This window comes from Oncorhynchus masou, chromosome 17, assembly GCF_036934945.1.
Source record: "Oncorhynchus masou masou isolate Uvic2021 chromosome 17, UVic_Omas_1.1, whole genome shotgun sequence".
Classification (NCBI taxonomy): domain Eukaryota; kingdom Metazoa; phylum Chordata; class Actinopteri; order Salmoniformes; family Salmonidae; genus Oncorhynchus; species Oncorhynchus masou.
Window position 1 is genome coordinate 6,885,796 of NC_088228.1, and position 15,825 is coordinate 6,901,620.

General features: G+C 41.8%; 1 non-coding gene across 1 annotated transcript; it reads right to left on the minus strand.

The window, feature by feature from the left end:
* Positions 1-150: 150 nt before the first annotated feature.
* trnas-uga (transfer RNA serine (anticodon UGA)) lies at positions 151-232 on the minus strand. Its single transcript has one exon. It is a non-coding gene; the product is annotated as a tRNA-Ser (tRNA).
* Between the last annotated feature and the right edge of the window lie 15,593 nt (positions 233-15,825).

Genomic DNA, 15,825 nt, shown 5'->3' on the forward strand with positions numbered 1-15,825 from the left:
CTCGCATTAACATCTGCTAACCATGTGTATGTGACAAATAAAATTGATATATTCTGAGCACTTGAATCAAAGGACAAGTCCACATATTAATGACATTATCCATATCAACTCCCCAATGACATTGTGCAACTTAAGACTGGTTTGTCAAAGAGCTGTGAGCAGGGTTCGAACCTACGGGGGGAGACCCCATTGGATTTCAAATCCAACGCCTTAACCTCTCGTCCATCACTGCTTCTCTTGTAACCTGTGATGTCTTAACCAGCCCGCTATCTTGTTCTGTCCATTCTTACCTCTAAAATGACCATATTATCACTATTGAAGAGCCGACTTTAAATGTTTGTCTTGAAAGATATATTCAGAGCACTTGAATCAAAGGACATGTCCAAGCATTATCCATATCAAGTCCCCAATGATATGGAACAAATAAAGACTGGATTGTCAAAGCGGTGTGCACAGGGTTCAAAACTGCACTGGGTGAACCCAATGGATTTCGAGGTCAATGATTTAACCACTCTGCAATCACAGCTTGCTGAGTTAGCTCACACCAAGACAAAATAATCCAAATTCAACTGCCTAGTTGAAATATTGTTCAAGTAAAATAAGCTATTTTGTGAGCACTTAAATCGTTAGACAAGCCCATAAAGTAAGGACAATTTAAATTCAGAGGAGACAGATCCAATTATTAAAAGTCTACTTTATCATCACCCTGTAAAAACTGTACAGGGAGAACATATTGGATTTTGATTCCAATGCTTAAACCACTTGGCCATCGCAGCAGTAGGAATCTAAGGAAAGTGATGAGGAGAAAGCAGAAGTGGGCTATACGCTTCGAGCAAGGTAAGAACATGGGTGGGGAGACCCCATTGAAATTCAGGTCCAACGTCTAAAGAACTCAGCCATTGCAGCTGTTGGAATGCAAGTAAAGGGATTGGGATTTGGAAACAGACATCATTGGTGCAAAATGGTCAGCTTGATGGCACGACATATTGATCTTATTGCGCCAAGTAACCTCGGTCCTTTCCAAAGCTGTGAAGGTTGGAAGTTTAATGTGCAAGTCAAAAAACTATGTGCAGAGAAAGTACAAGTGGACTATTCACTGAGAATAAGATTTTAAAAAGAGCAGGGAGACGAAATTGGGTTTCAAGTTCGAGGACTTAACCACTTGGCTCTCAGATTTTACATCGCAAATCTAACACAAACAACAGTATTTGTACTGAAGAGCCTATTTGAACTGTTTGTCAAGGCAGATATTGTTAAGGGAATTTTTATCAATGATGACTAATTATGTATACATTTCAATCAGGACTGACTAGTCCAAATGCTATTATGTACTGTACATATATTAATTTTCTCTCTTGCTCCCATTCCCAATTGTATATAATATAGTCAGGAGTTTAGAACAGTGCCTTGGTACAAATGGATGAACTATCTCCAGATGGCAGGGACAGACTATCTCTAGACTGTCTAGAATGCTATCTACACTGACTGACTGACCTTGGCTACAGGCGAGGAGGGAAGGCTCGAGAACTATAGGGCCTCTCTACCGGTGTCATGAAGAGATAGAACATTTAGAAAACGCTGACGTCATTTTCAGTTTATAACCTGTGGAAAAATGTGTATAGACCAGTACTCTCTTGAATTAAACGCTGTTACCTGACTTTTAAGACCGGGGCTCTGTCCATTCTTATAAAATATATAGGGTCTAAAAATATACAAACCCTTAAATGCATTGACAGAGTATTTAATTCTGATTGGGAAATAAAACAGAGGAATTTAGAATTCCTTCAACAGTTGGTCCTTCGAAGCCGGGATCTAAAATCCATCCCTGCCTTCTGGAGGTCGTACGCCGGAAAAAAACGTGCACGTTAATCATTTTTTTTTTTAAAGACCTGGCTTCTGGATTGAGGTTAAAAACAGGCCGGTGTTTAACCCAGATGGCAGATACGATGACAGGTCCAAACGAACCATTCTTTTCCCAGTCGGCAGCAGGTCAGTAGCCTTTATTCTCGAATTTGGGAGGGATTATTTAGGATATTATTGATTAAAATGTTATAAAGTAGTTAAATTTGATCAATAATAGGTGCTTGAATATTCTGAACAAATAAACTGGGTTTCTACCTTGGGTTTTAACCAAAATCGATAGGAAGAAAACAGGTCTGAAATTGACCTGTGGTAAGGTGCACTACCATAAATAAACTAGAGCTTAATAAATCCTGGTTTTGCAAGCCAGAAGGTTATTAAGGAAAGATATAGTACGCATTGGAGAATTAGGACGCTTGTTTTGTACAAATAGAATAACCATTAATTCAAAAAACATACCTAAATAAAGTTTGAACCTGAGTAGTCTATCTGTATATGGGAAGTAGTCTGACTACAAGAAGTAGCAGATAAGATATATATATAACAGGTGAGGATAAATAGGCGTGGTGAGAAGGCAGGGTAATACTCGGCAAACAGAATAATTGAACCGGTACGATGCTGAAAGAAATTAATATCCAAAAAGGAGAGGTTAACTTAGTCTAGAGTAGTGAGATATGAGACATTAACGTTGAAAGTCCCAAAAAGAATATCCTATGGGTGAAATGTGATGTCCGATCAAAAGTCTTCTATGGACGCGGTTCACAGGAAGGAAAATACATACTGATTTTTAATGAGGCACACATATAGTCAGACAGAAAAGCACTAAAAGTAACTAAGTAACGGTAAATTGCAAATTCGTAGAAAGACACGCACATAGAATTAGGGATTAAGAATGGGTGGAAATGCCTCAAAAGAAGCCCCCGGAACTAATGGGAGACGAGCGATATATGTTATATATATGGAACAGAAAGACAAGAGAAACATCGATTTTGGACGCGCAGGAAAAAAGGTTACATCTGACAAGACTCGAGAGGCGCTGCCCTCCGCTCCCGCAGATGAAAAAGTTAACCAATTGGGTGGGCGTGAGGGTAACAAACTATATCTTCCTCGATTATACCAACAATACAGAGATAATCCAGTCGACGAAATAGTGGTTATAAGAATACGGCTGCAGGAGCTACCTGTGAAATTACCACCCAAGTATGTGGATCCCGCTGAAGCCGATGGAGGTATAATGGAGTTATAGAAGGGAATAAAGTCGAGAAAAGTGGATAAGGTGAGTCAAAAGAAAAATATAAGATAACGAAATATAACGAAATTGGACATTTCGCCCGGGAGTGTAACACTCCCTGCAAACATCGTCAACAAGGTTGTAATTTAACTGTGGGGAAAGTCAGAGGCGACAATCGGGTAAAAAAAATAAAGAAGTGTCGGAAACTAGCGGGAGATTGCCGTTATAGGAGAACAAAGAGAGCAGGGAAACACAACCATTTTAATAGCGGGACACCAAGGTACAGTATTTGAGAGAGGCAGGCAGATTTGTGGCGTCGTTTTCTGAAAAGATGCTACAGCCAACAACGGACTTGCTAGACACTCAAAAGGGGCTATATAGTGCAACGCTTTGGACTATAAAATAGGTAACAATAGTTTAATCGTAAAAAGTTGGATTGTTTTTCCAAGTATTGATTTTTGGTAAGGTAACGCCAGTGAAATCAAAAAAAATGTAACGTATTCTAAACATTATCTGTTTTCCGTTTTCATTGCGGGGAAAAAATATACAAATAAAATGTCTTATCTTAAAGGGACAGTGCACGTTTATCACAGTGGTTTGAGAGTATGGCAGTGTATAAAATATTTTGGGATGACAATTTGAAGATAGACTGAATGAGTTACATGAAACATTGAGAGATTTAAAACAAATGATGTGAAGGGATTATCAGAATAATTAGGTTTCGTTGTTGTAGTAAAAGTTTGGGTCAAGGGGATTTCCCTGTTAAAAAAAACAACGAAAAGACAATTACGATTTATGTCCTTCGAAATGTTTTATAAAATTAGCGAATTTAGAGATATTGGTTGTGTGTTGTAAATTATAATTCAAGATTCGAACAGAGGTGATAAATTAGGTTTGGTTTATCGAACAACAATTATTTAAATTCATTGCCGAGATTGAGCGCTTGTTGATGACGTCACTCGCAAAGCACTTTTGGTCGCCACGGAAATTACGTTGTGACTGGGGGTAACGGAGAAAATTGTTTGTTAGAAGGAAAATGGGTGCATTAGTTTCGAGTCACTTTTCAGAAGTTGATAAAAATTACAAAATACATTTTTAACAGTAATTTGAGAGTTGCCAGGATAGTCAGGAAAGATGCTAAAAACTAGCAGTGAATACGTTAGGTAGGCATCATAAGATTTGTGGCGTTTGTTTGGATTGAATTAGGCTATGGGAGAGAGAGACTGGATGTCTGAATCGTAAAACATCGTGGTATTGGATTCCGATTGTTGTGATTCCAGGTTTGATTGTTTATGTAACACCAGTGAATTTGAGCACTGTTTCCATTGTGTGGAACCACGTTAGGGTATTTAAAGTTGAAAAGCAACCTCTATAGAAAAACATAACTGCATATGTTTCGGGAAATTAGCTAGGTTGAATTTGGTTATTCGAGGTTTTCCACTGATACGTAGACATCCGTAACAGGGGCAAGTTGTTTTTTTCTTGAGGAACTAACAGATGTAAACGTGAGTCTCTGAGTAATTTTGCCATCTGAAGCATTATAGTAGTGAATAGTTTGTTGTTAGCTGATGAAAGGGGTTTGTTTATTTGTTTACTAGTTATGGTGAATTTTAGGGTTTGATTTAACTTAGTTAAACATTGTGTTCTGGCGTGTTTAGGTAGGATTCTTTGTTCCGGGACGGATGGGAGTTACCTAAAATAAGTAAATTAAAGGAGCCATGGGAGAATGCGAATGCATATTTATTAAATATCGGGGATTAAATTACGGATTTCTTACACTGAGAAATGTACGACATTTGCGGCAGAGGGGAAAAGTAATACATTGGATAATGATGTTATCAGGTTTAATTGTATCTAAGGGTAGCATGTTCATTTAAGTAAACACATACATAGACGATGTTTAAAAAACTTATGATTAATGATTTGAGTCAAAGGGGAATTATAATTAGGTTTTAGTTATAGTTCACTTATTGAGTTTCTGAATCAAAGTAGCATAGTGAATGTTAGTTAGGCGTGTTGTGTCTCACTTTTAGAAGTCTCCTGGGATTATAATTTTGGGGAGAGTGGGGGAGAGAGTGGCCATAAACGACCAAATTGAAAAAGGTCTGCAAATATATACACATAAAACAATTGTTAGAACTATTTGTTTTAGTACAAAGGTATTTTAAAGAGGACGCTCACATATGGAACCTTATGAGTTTTTATTTTATGGGTTTTATTTATACAGGTGATTATTTTTATTTTAAGGATAAAGGGTTCTTTGTCGAATATGGTATGACCTTTTGACCTTATCGTGGCTATCTTTTGGGGTCTGATCAGCCCCGGGGGAGAGCCATTTGTATAATGAATTGTGGTCAGTTGGGTTACTAATCTTAAGGTAAATTAGTTATAAGGGAATGCTAGTTTGGGGTTTAGAATTATTGGTTGAATCACTGAATCTGATTTACAATATTAGCTGGGAAGTTTTTGAATTGGCTATTATGGATTTGATATTACAACAGAAAATAGTTATATTTATCATAGAGAATAAATAGGGGTGATAAATTACTGTAGATAAGGTATTCCATGTTATTGTCAGATAGAATACTGCGGATCCCTGAAGTAAAGAGCTGGTAAACCTCCACTCATCACTGTAAAACTCTCCCTGAAACACTTCAGCGAGCAGGCTTTTCTAATCGACATGGCCAGGGTATCCTGGAAGGATATTGATCTCATTCCGTCAGTAGAGGATGCCTGGATATATTTTTTAAATGACCTCCTAACCATCTTAAATAAACATGCCCCATTCAAGAAATTTAGAACCAGGAACATATATAGCCCTTGGTTCTCCCCAAACCTGACTGCCCTTAATTAACCAACACAAAAACATCCTATGGCGTTCTGCATTAGCATCGAACAGCCCCCGTGATATGCAGCTGTTCAGGGAAGCTAGAAACCATTATACACAGGCAGTTAGAAAAGCCAAAGCTAGCTTTTTCAAGCAGAAATTTGCTTCCTGCAACACTAACTCAAAAAAGTTCTGGGACACTGTAAAGTCCATGGAGAATAAGAACACCTCCTCCCAGCTGCCCACTGCACTGAAGATAGGAAACACTGTCACCACTGATAAATCCACCATAATTGAGAATTTCAATAAGCATTTTTCTACGGCTGGCCATGCTTTCAACCTGGCTACTCCTACCCCGGTCAACAGCACTGCACCCCCCACAGCAACTCGCCCAAGCCTTCCCCATTTCTCCTTCTCCCAAATCCGTTCAGCTGATGTTCTGAAAGAGCTGCAAAATCTGGACCCCTACAAATCAGCCAGCGGGCTAGACAATCTGGACCCTTTCTTTCTAAAATTATCTGCCGAAATTGTTGCCACCCCTATTACTAGCCTGTTCAACCTCTCTTTCGTGTCGTCTGAGATCCCCAAAGATTGGAAAGCAGCTGCGGTCATCCCCCTCTTCAAAGGGGGGGACACTCTTGATCCAAACTGCTACAGACCTATATCTATCCTCCCATGCCTTTCTAAGGTCTTCGAAAGGCAAGTCAACAAACAGATTACTGACCATTTCGAATCTCACCATACCTTCTCTGCTATGCAATCTGGTTTCAGATCTGGTCATGGGTGCACATCAGCCACGCTCAAGGTCCTAAACGATATCTTAACCGCCATCGATAAGAAACATTACTGTGCAGCCGTGTTCATTGATCTGGCCAAGGCTTTCGACTCTGTCAATCACCACATCCTCATCGGCAGACTCGACAGCCTTGGTTTCTCAAAGGATTGCCTCGCCTGGTTCACCAACTACTTCTCTGAAATCGGAGGGTCTGCTGTCTGGACCTCTGGCAGTCTCTATGGGGGTGCCACAGGGTTCAATTCTTGGACCGACTCTCTTCTCTAAATACATCAATGAGGTCGCTCTTGCTGCTGGTGAGTCTCTGATCCACCTCTACGCAGACGACACCATTCTGTATACTTCTGGCCCTTCTTTGGACACTGTGTTAACAACCCTCCAGGCAAACTTCAATGCCATACAACACTCCTTCCGTGGCCTCCAATTGCTCTTAAGTACAAGTAAAACTAAATGCATGCTCTTCAACCGATCGCTACCCGCACCTGCCCGCCTGTCCAACATCACTACTCTGGACGGCTCTGACTTAGAATACGTGGACAACTACAAATACTTAGGTGTCTGGTTAGACTGTAAACTCTCCTTCCAGACCCATATCAAATATCTCCAATCCAAAGTTAAATCTAGAATTGGCTTCCTATTTCGCAACAAAGCATCCTTCACTCATGCTGCAAAACGTACCCTTGTAAAACTGACCATCCTACCAATCCTCGACTTTGGCGATGTCATTTACAAAATAGCCTCCAATACCCTACTCAACAAATTGGATGCAGTCTATCACAGTGCAATCCGTTTTGTCACCAAAGCCCCATATACTACCCACCATTGCGACCTGTACGCTCTTGTTGGCTGGCCCTCGCTTCATACTCGTCGCCAAACCCACTGGCTCCATGTCATCTACAAGACCCTGCTAGGTAAAGTCCCCCCTTATCTCAGCTCGCTGGTCACCATAGCATCTCCTACCTGTAGCACACGCTCCAGCAGGTATATCTCTCTAGTCACCCCCAAAACCAATTCTTTCTTTGGCCGCCTCTCCTTCCAGTTCTCTGCTGCCAATGACTGGAACGAACTACAAAAAGCACTGAAACTGGAAACACTTATCTCCCTCACTAGCTTTAAGCACCAACTGTCAGAGCAGCTCACAGATTATTGCACCTGTACATAGCCCGCCTATATTTTAGCCCAAACAACTACCTCTTTCCCTACTATATTTAATTTATTTATTTATTTTGCTCCTTTGCACCCCATTATTTTTATTTCTACTTTGCACATTCTTCCATTGCAAATCTACCATTCCAGTGTTTTACTTGCTATATTGTATTTACTTTGCCACCATGGCCTTTTTTGCCTTTACCTCCCTTATCTCACCTCATTTGCTCACATCGTATATAGACTTGTTTATACTGTATTATTGACTGTATGTTTGTTTTGCTCCATGTGTAACTCTGTGTCGTTGTATGTGTCGAACTGCTTTGCTTTATCTTGGCCAGGTCGCAATTGTAAATGAGAACTTGTTCTCAACTTGCCTACCTGGTTAAATGAAGGTGAAATAAATTAAATAAATAAATAAATAAAGTGTTGGAAGGATTTCAATATGGTTAGCATTTGTTCAGGCTCTGGTGAACCATTAGGAGGTATTTTAAATAGTATTAAATTTGACAGGAATATAGGACATCTGTGGTGATTTAGGATTATTGTAAGGATTAAGATAGACTGATTACACTCTAAATTCCAAGCATCTGCCTCTAACCCTAGGAAGCTCTTTGCCACCTTCTCCTCCCTCCTGAATCCTCCTCCCCCTCCCCCCCCCTCCTCCCTCTCTGCAGATGACTTCGTCAACCATTTTGAAAAGAAGGTCGACGACATCCGATCCTCGTTTGCTAAGTCAAACGACACCGCTGGTTCTGCTCACACTGCCCTACCCTGTGCTCTGACCTCTTTCTCCCCTCTCTCTCCAGATGAAATCTCGCTTCTTGTGACGGCCGGCCGCCCAACAACCTGCCCGCTCGACCCTATCCCCTCCTCTCTTCTCCAGACCATTTCCGGGGACCTTCTCCCTTACCTCACCTCGCTCATCAACTCATCCCTGACCGCTGGCTACGTCCCTTCCGTCTTCAAGAGAGCGAGAGTTGCACCCCTTCTGAAAAACCTACACTCGATCCCTCCGATGTCAACAACTACAGACCAGTATCCCTTCTTTCTTTTCTCTCCAAAACTCTTGAACGTGCCGTCCTTGGCCAGCTCTCCCGCTATCTCTCTCAGAACGACCTTCTTGATCCAAATCAGTCAGGTTTCAAGACTAGTCATTCAACTGAGACTGCTCTTCTCTGCATCACGGAGGCACTCCGCACTGCTAAAGCTAACTCTCTCTCCTCTGCTCTCATCCTTCTAGACCTATCGGCTGCCTTTGATACTGTGAACCATCAGATCCTCCTCTCCACCCTCTCCGAGTTGGGCATCTCCGGCGCGGCCCACGCTTGGATTGCGTCCTACCTGACAGGTCGCTCCTACCAGGTGGCGTGGCGAGAATCTGTCTCCTCGCCACGCGCTCTCACCACTGGTGTCCCCCAGGGCTCTGTTCTAGGCCCTCTCCTATTCTCGCTATACACCAAGTCGCTTGGCTCTGTCATAACCTCACATGGTCTCTCCTATCATTGCTATGCAGACGACACACAATTAATCTTCTCCTTTCCCCCTTCTGATGACCAGGTGGCGAATCGCATCTCTGCATGTCTGGCAGACATATCAGTGTGGATGACGGATCACCACCTCAAGCTGAACCTCGGCAAGACGGAGCTGCTCTTCCTCCCGGGGAAGGACTGCCCGTTCCATGATCTCGCCATCACGGTTGACAACTCCATTGTGTCCTCCTCCCAGAGCGCTAAGAACCTTGGCGTGATCCTGGACAACACCCTGTCGTTCTCAACCAACATCATGGCGGTGGCCCATTCCTGTAGGTTCATGCTCTACAACATCCGCAGAGTACGACCCTGCCTCACACAGGAAGCGGCGCAGGTCCTAATCCAGGCACTTGTCATCTCCCGTCTGGATTACTGCAACTCGCTGTTGGCTGGGCTCCCTGCCTGTGCCATTAAACCCCTACAACTCATCCAGAACGCCGCAGCCCGTCTGGTGTTCAACCTTCCCAAGTTCTCTCACGTCACCCCGCTCCTCCGCTCTCTCCACTGGCTTCCAGTTGAAGCTCGCATCCGCTACAAGACCATGGTGCTTGCCTACGGAGCTGTGAGGGGAACGGCACCGCAGTACCTCCAGGCTCTGATCAGGCCCTACACCCAAGCAAGGGCACTGCGTTCATCCACTATCTGGCCTGCTCGCCTCCCTACCATTGAGGAAGTACAGTTCCCGCTGAGCCCAGTCAAAACTGTTCGCTGCTCTGGCCCCCCAATGGTGGAACAAACTCCCTCACGACGCCAGGACAGCGGAGTCAATCACCACCTTCCGGAGACACCTGAAACCCCACCTCTTCAAGGAATACCTAGGATAGGATAAGTAATCCTTCTCACCACCCCCCCCCTTAATGATTTAGATGCACTATTGTAAAGTGGCTGTTCCACTGGATGTCAGAAGGTGAATTCACCAATTTGTAAGTCGCTCTGGATAAGAGCGTCTGCTAAATGACTTAAATGTAAATGTTAAATGTATTAAGGAAATGTAAAAACTTTAGAGATGTCCACTTATAGACATGTTTTTTTTTCTAAAATCAAGGATTTTAGATAGTCAAACAGTGAGACGCTTAGTGGCATTTTGAGAGATAGCAGAGAAAGGAATTACTGTTTAAATCGGTAAATATATATATTTAAGAACATATATAAATAGCACAGATACTTCTTAAACTAGATAAGCCACTGGACAGAGAATTGATACAGGATTGGGATGAATGGATGCCCAAGAGAGAATTGGACATACATGATAATGTCAGAAAATAAGGATAATTTACTAATCCTACCTAAGTCATTATTTAGGGTATATAAGGTTGATACCTGGGCAGAGCCAGGTATCAAAAGGGGGGTGGGTAAGTTAGTGGTCTATTGGATAAGATACTAATAATAAAAAATAAATAAAAACATTTTGTAGCTATCAGATAAAACATATGAGAAACTGTTTGTTAACCAAGCCTGTATGTCCAGGATTTTATGCATTACAGGTGAAGTCATTCAATCCAGTCCCAGAGGCTTGTTGGGGGGACCATACCAAGGACTCCTGGTGACAGCTAGCTGAAAGAGCTTCCTGGATTCATATCGCACGGCGGGAAGGTAAGACACTACGACACTGTCGAACGGGAGGGTAAGACACTATGATACTGTCGAACAATAAACAGTGTTCGAGAGGAGAACTGGAATTAACAGAATTCCGGGGGCCATCTCTCGAATGAAAAAACCCTCCCTGTCTTTTCATCCCTGTTGTTGTTCATAGAAGTGAAGATGTGTCTGGCTCTTGCTAAGTGATGTGTTCTCGGGGAGAGGGTGGGGCTTCACATGGAAGCTGTTCGTCTGAGCTGTCTTATCATGGGTGACATATTCCTGATACAGCAAGTCCTACTTGAGTATGCGGAGAGTGGTAATTTGACCCATGGTTTAGACGATGAGGATTTTGTTCCAAAATAAGCATAAGAGATCCCTAGATCTGGGTAGACAGGAAGTTAGAGTAGAGGTTGGGAAGGATCTCTCAATGGAGTTTTATGCAGACCAAAATGGAGTCTCTAACTACATGGCAGTCTAGGACTCTGAGCCATTATGGCATATATTGGTGCAGGTTCCCATATTGATCGTGGACACAGGTCGTAGCTCATTTGGAGAGAGAGGGCTATATGAATCCCCTCACCCAGTATGGAAGAAGGTAGAGTAGAGTGAAGATGAGAGTTTTTGATTGTAATCAGGAGAGAGGGATGTATTGCATAAAGATACGCCGTACCCTTTAAACTGAAAATGAAGGAGGATCTAGGATTGTCCTACGCAGCGCATTGACAAACCAGTCTTTATTTGTAAAATAGCATTGGTGACTTGATATTGATTAAGTGCTTAATGCATAGACTTGTCCTTTGAATCAAGTGCTCAGAATATATCTTCCATGACAAACATTTAAAGTAGGCTCTTCAATAGCGATAATATGGTCATTTTAGAGGTAAAAATGGACAGAACGAGATAGCGGGCTGGTTAAGGCATCATAGGTAACAAGAGAAGCTGTGATGGCAGAGAGGTTATGGCGTTGGATTCGAAATGTGCTTAATGCATGGACTTTTCCTTTGATTCAAGTGCTCAGAATATATATTCCTTGAGAAACAGTTAAAATAGGCTCTTCAGTAGACAGTCTCATCTTCACAGAAGATAAATTGACAGAATGAGATAACTGACTGGTTAAGACCTTTTTGCTATTACAAACCAATCATTTTTTTTTTACATATCCTTGGTGACTTGATATGGATCATGTGCTTAACTTCATGCGACGAGCAATCCCGGATCCGGGATCCTATTTATAGCCTCAAGCTCATTAGCATAACGCAACGTAAACTATTCATGAAAATCGCAAATGGAATGAAATAAATATATTTGCTCTCAGGCTTAGACTTTTCTTAACAACACTGTCATCTCAGATTTTCAAAATATGCTTTTCAACCATAGCAAAACAAGCATTTGTGTAAGAGTATTGATAGCTAGCGTAGCATTTAGCATAGCATTTAGCGGGCAACATTTTCACAAAAACCAGAAATGCATTCAAATAAAATCATTTACCTTTGAAGAACGTCGGATGTTTTCAATGAGGAGACTCTCAGTTAGATAGCAAATGTTCAGTTTTTCCTGAAAGATTCTTTGTGTAGGAGAAATCGCTCCGTTTTGTACATCACTTTTGGCTACCAAAAAAAAACGAACATTCAGTCACCAAAACGCCAAACTTTTTTCCAAATTAACTCCATAATATCGACTGAAACATGGCAAACGTGGTTTAGAATCAATCCTCAAGGTGTTTTTCACATATCTCTTCATTGATATATCGTTCGTGGAAGTCTGCATTCTTCTCTGAATTAAATGGAAAAATACTTGCAGCTGAGGTTTACGCACCAATTTTGACGCAGGACACCGGGCGGACACCTGGTAAATGTGGTCTCTTATGGTCAATCTTCCAATGATATGCTTACAAATACGTCACAATGCTGCAGACACCTTGGGGAAACGGCAGAAATTGTGGGCTCTCTCCTTGCGCATTCACAGCCATATAAGGAGACATTGGAAAACAGCGCTTCAAAATTTTTGCTCATTTCCTGTTTGAAGTTTCATCTTGGTTTCGCCTGTAGCATCAGTTCTGTGGAACTCACAGATAATATCTTTGCAGTTTTGGAAACGTCAGAGTGTTTTCTTTCCAAAGCTGTCAATTATATGCATAGTCGAGCATCTTTTCGTGACCAAATATCTTGTTTAAAACGGGAACGTTTTTTTATCCAAAAATGAAATACTGCCCCTAGAGTTCAAAGAGGTAAATGCATGGACTTGTCCAGTGATTCAAGTGCTCAGAATATATCTGCCTTGACAAACAGTTCAAATAGGCTCTTCAGTACAGATACTGTTGTTTGTGTTAGATTTGTGATGGAAAATCTGAGAACCAAGTGGTTAAGTCCTTGAACTTGAAACCCAATTTTGTCTCCCTGCTCTTTTAAAAATCTTATTCTCAGTGAATAGTCCACTTGTACTTTCTCTGCACATAGTTTTTTGACTTGCACATTAAACTTCCAACCTTCACAGCATTGGAAAGGACTGAGGTTACTTCGCGCAGAAGATCAATATGTCGTGCCATCAAGTTGACCATTTTGCACCAATGATGTCTGTTTCCAAATCCCAATCCCTTTACTTGCATTCCAACAGCTGCAATGGCCGAGTTCTTTAGATGTTGGACCTGAATTTCAATGGGGTCTCCCCACCCATGTTCTTACCTTGCTCGAAGCGTATAGCCCACTTCTGCTTTCTCCTCATCACTTTGCTTAGATTCATACTGCTGCGATGGCTAAGTGGTTTAAGCTTTGCAAAAGTACTCCAGTGTTGTCTCCCCATACAGTTTTTAAAACTGCTTGCATCGCATTGACAAACCAGTATTTATTTGTCAAATAGCATTGGTGACTTGATATTGATGAAGTGCTTAATGCATAGACTTGTCCTTTGATTCAGGTGCTCAGAATATGTATTCCTTGAAAAACAGTTCAAATATGATCTTCAGTAGACAGTCTCGTCTTTACAGAAGTAAAATTGACAGAATGAGATAACCAACTGGTTAAGGCCTGATAGTTCAGATCACCATATACAATACCAAACATCGGCTGGTGTGGTGTAAAGCTCACTGCCATTGGACTCTGGAGCCGTGGAAATTAAATCTCTGGAGTGATGAATCACGCTTTACCATCTGGCAGTCCAACGGACGAATCTGGGTCTGGCAGATGCCAGGAGAACTCTACTTGCCTGAATGCATAGTGTAATTTGAAAAGTTTGGTGGAGGAGGAATAATGATCTGTTTTTCATGGATCGGGCCCCTTAGTTCCAGTGAAGATAAATCTTAACACTGCAGAATAAAATTACATTCTAGATATTCAGTTATTGGCTGAATGGTTAACGTGTTGGACTTGAATCACTGAATCTTTGGAAACTTGACGGCATCACATGTTGAGCCTATCATTACAAAATCTATAAATTCTATATAAAGCTGTGAAGGTTGGCCAGATTAAACTTCCATTCAAAAAAACAAGGCGTGGAGAAGTGCTCAAAACTAATGCACTACTGCACAGAAGTCCTGCAATTTTTCAGACATTGAAAGTGACTTCATATCTACAATTATTTGGATCACAATGCGACACTTTTTTGGGTTTGAACTCTGTGTGAACTCAAATCAAATCAAATTTATTTGTCACATACACATGGTTAGCAGATGTTAATGCGAGTGTAGTGAAATGCTTGTGCTTCTAGTTCCGACAATGCAGTAATAACCAACAAGTAATCTAACTAACAATTCCTAAACTACTGTCTTATACACAGTGTAAGGGGATAAAGAATATGTACATAAGGATATATGAATGAGTGATGGTACAGAGCAGCATATTCAAGATACAGTAGATGGTATCGAGTACAGTATATACATATGAGATGAGTATGTAAACAAAGTGGCATAGTTAAAGTGGCTAGTGATACATGTATTACATAAGGATGCAGTCGGTGATATAGAGTATAGTATATACGTATGCATATGAGAAGAATAATGTAGGGTAAGTAACATTATATAAGGTAGCATTGTTTAAAGTGGCTAGTGATATATTTACATAATTTCCCATCAATTCCCATTATTAAAGTGGCTGGAGTTGAGTCAGTGTCAGTGTGTTGGCAGCAGCCACTCAATGTTAGTGGTGGCTGTTTAACTGTCTGATGGCCTTGAGATAGAAGCTGTTTTTCAGTCTCTCGGCCCCAGCTTCGATGCACCTGTACTGACCTCGCCTTCTGGATGATAGCGGGGTGAACAGGCAGTGGCTCGGGTGGTTGATGTCCTTGATGACCTTTATGGCCTTCCTGTAACATCGGGTGGTGTAGGTGTCCTGGAGGGCAGGTAGTTTGCCCCCGGTGATGCGTTGTGCAGACCTCACTACCCTCTGGAGAGCCTTACGGTTGAGGGCGGAGCAGTTGCCGTACCAGGCGGTGATACAGCCCGCCAGGATGCTCTCGATTGTGCATCTGTAGAAGTTTGTGAGTGCTTTTGGTGACAAGCCGAATTTCTTCAGCCTCCTGAGGTTGAAGAGGCGCTGCTGCACCTTCTTCACGATGCTGTCTGTGTGAGTGGACCAATTCAGTTTGTCTGTGATGTGTATGCCGAGGAACTTAAAACTTGCTACTCTCTCCACTACTGTTCAATCGATGTGGAAGGGGGGTGTTCCCTCTGCTGTTTCCTGAAGTCCACAATCATCTCCTTAGTTTTGTTGACGTTGAGTGTGAGGTTATTTTCCTGACACCACACTCCGAGGGCCCTCACCTCCTCCCTGTAGGCCGTCTCGTCGTTGTTGGTAATCAAGCCTACCACTGTTGTGTCGTCCGCAAACTTGATGATTGAGTTGGAGGCGTGCGTGGCCACGCA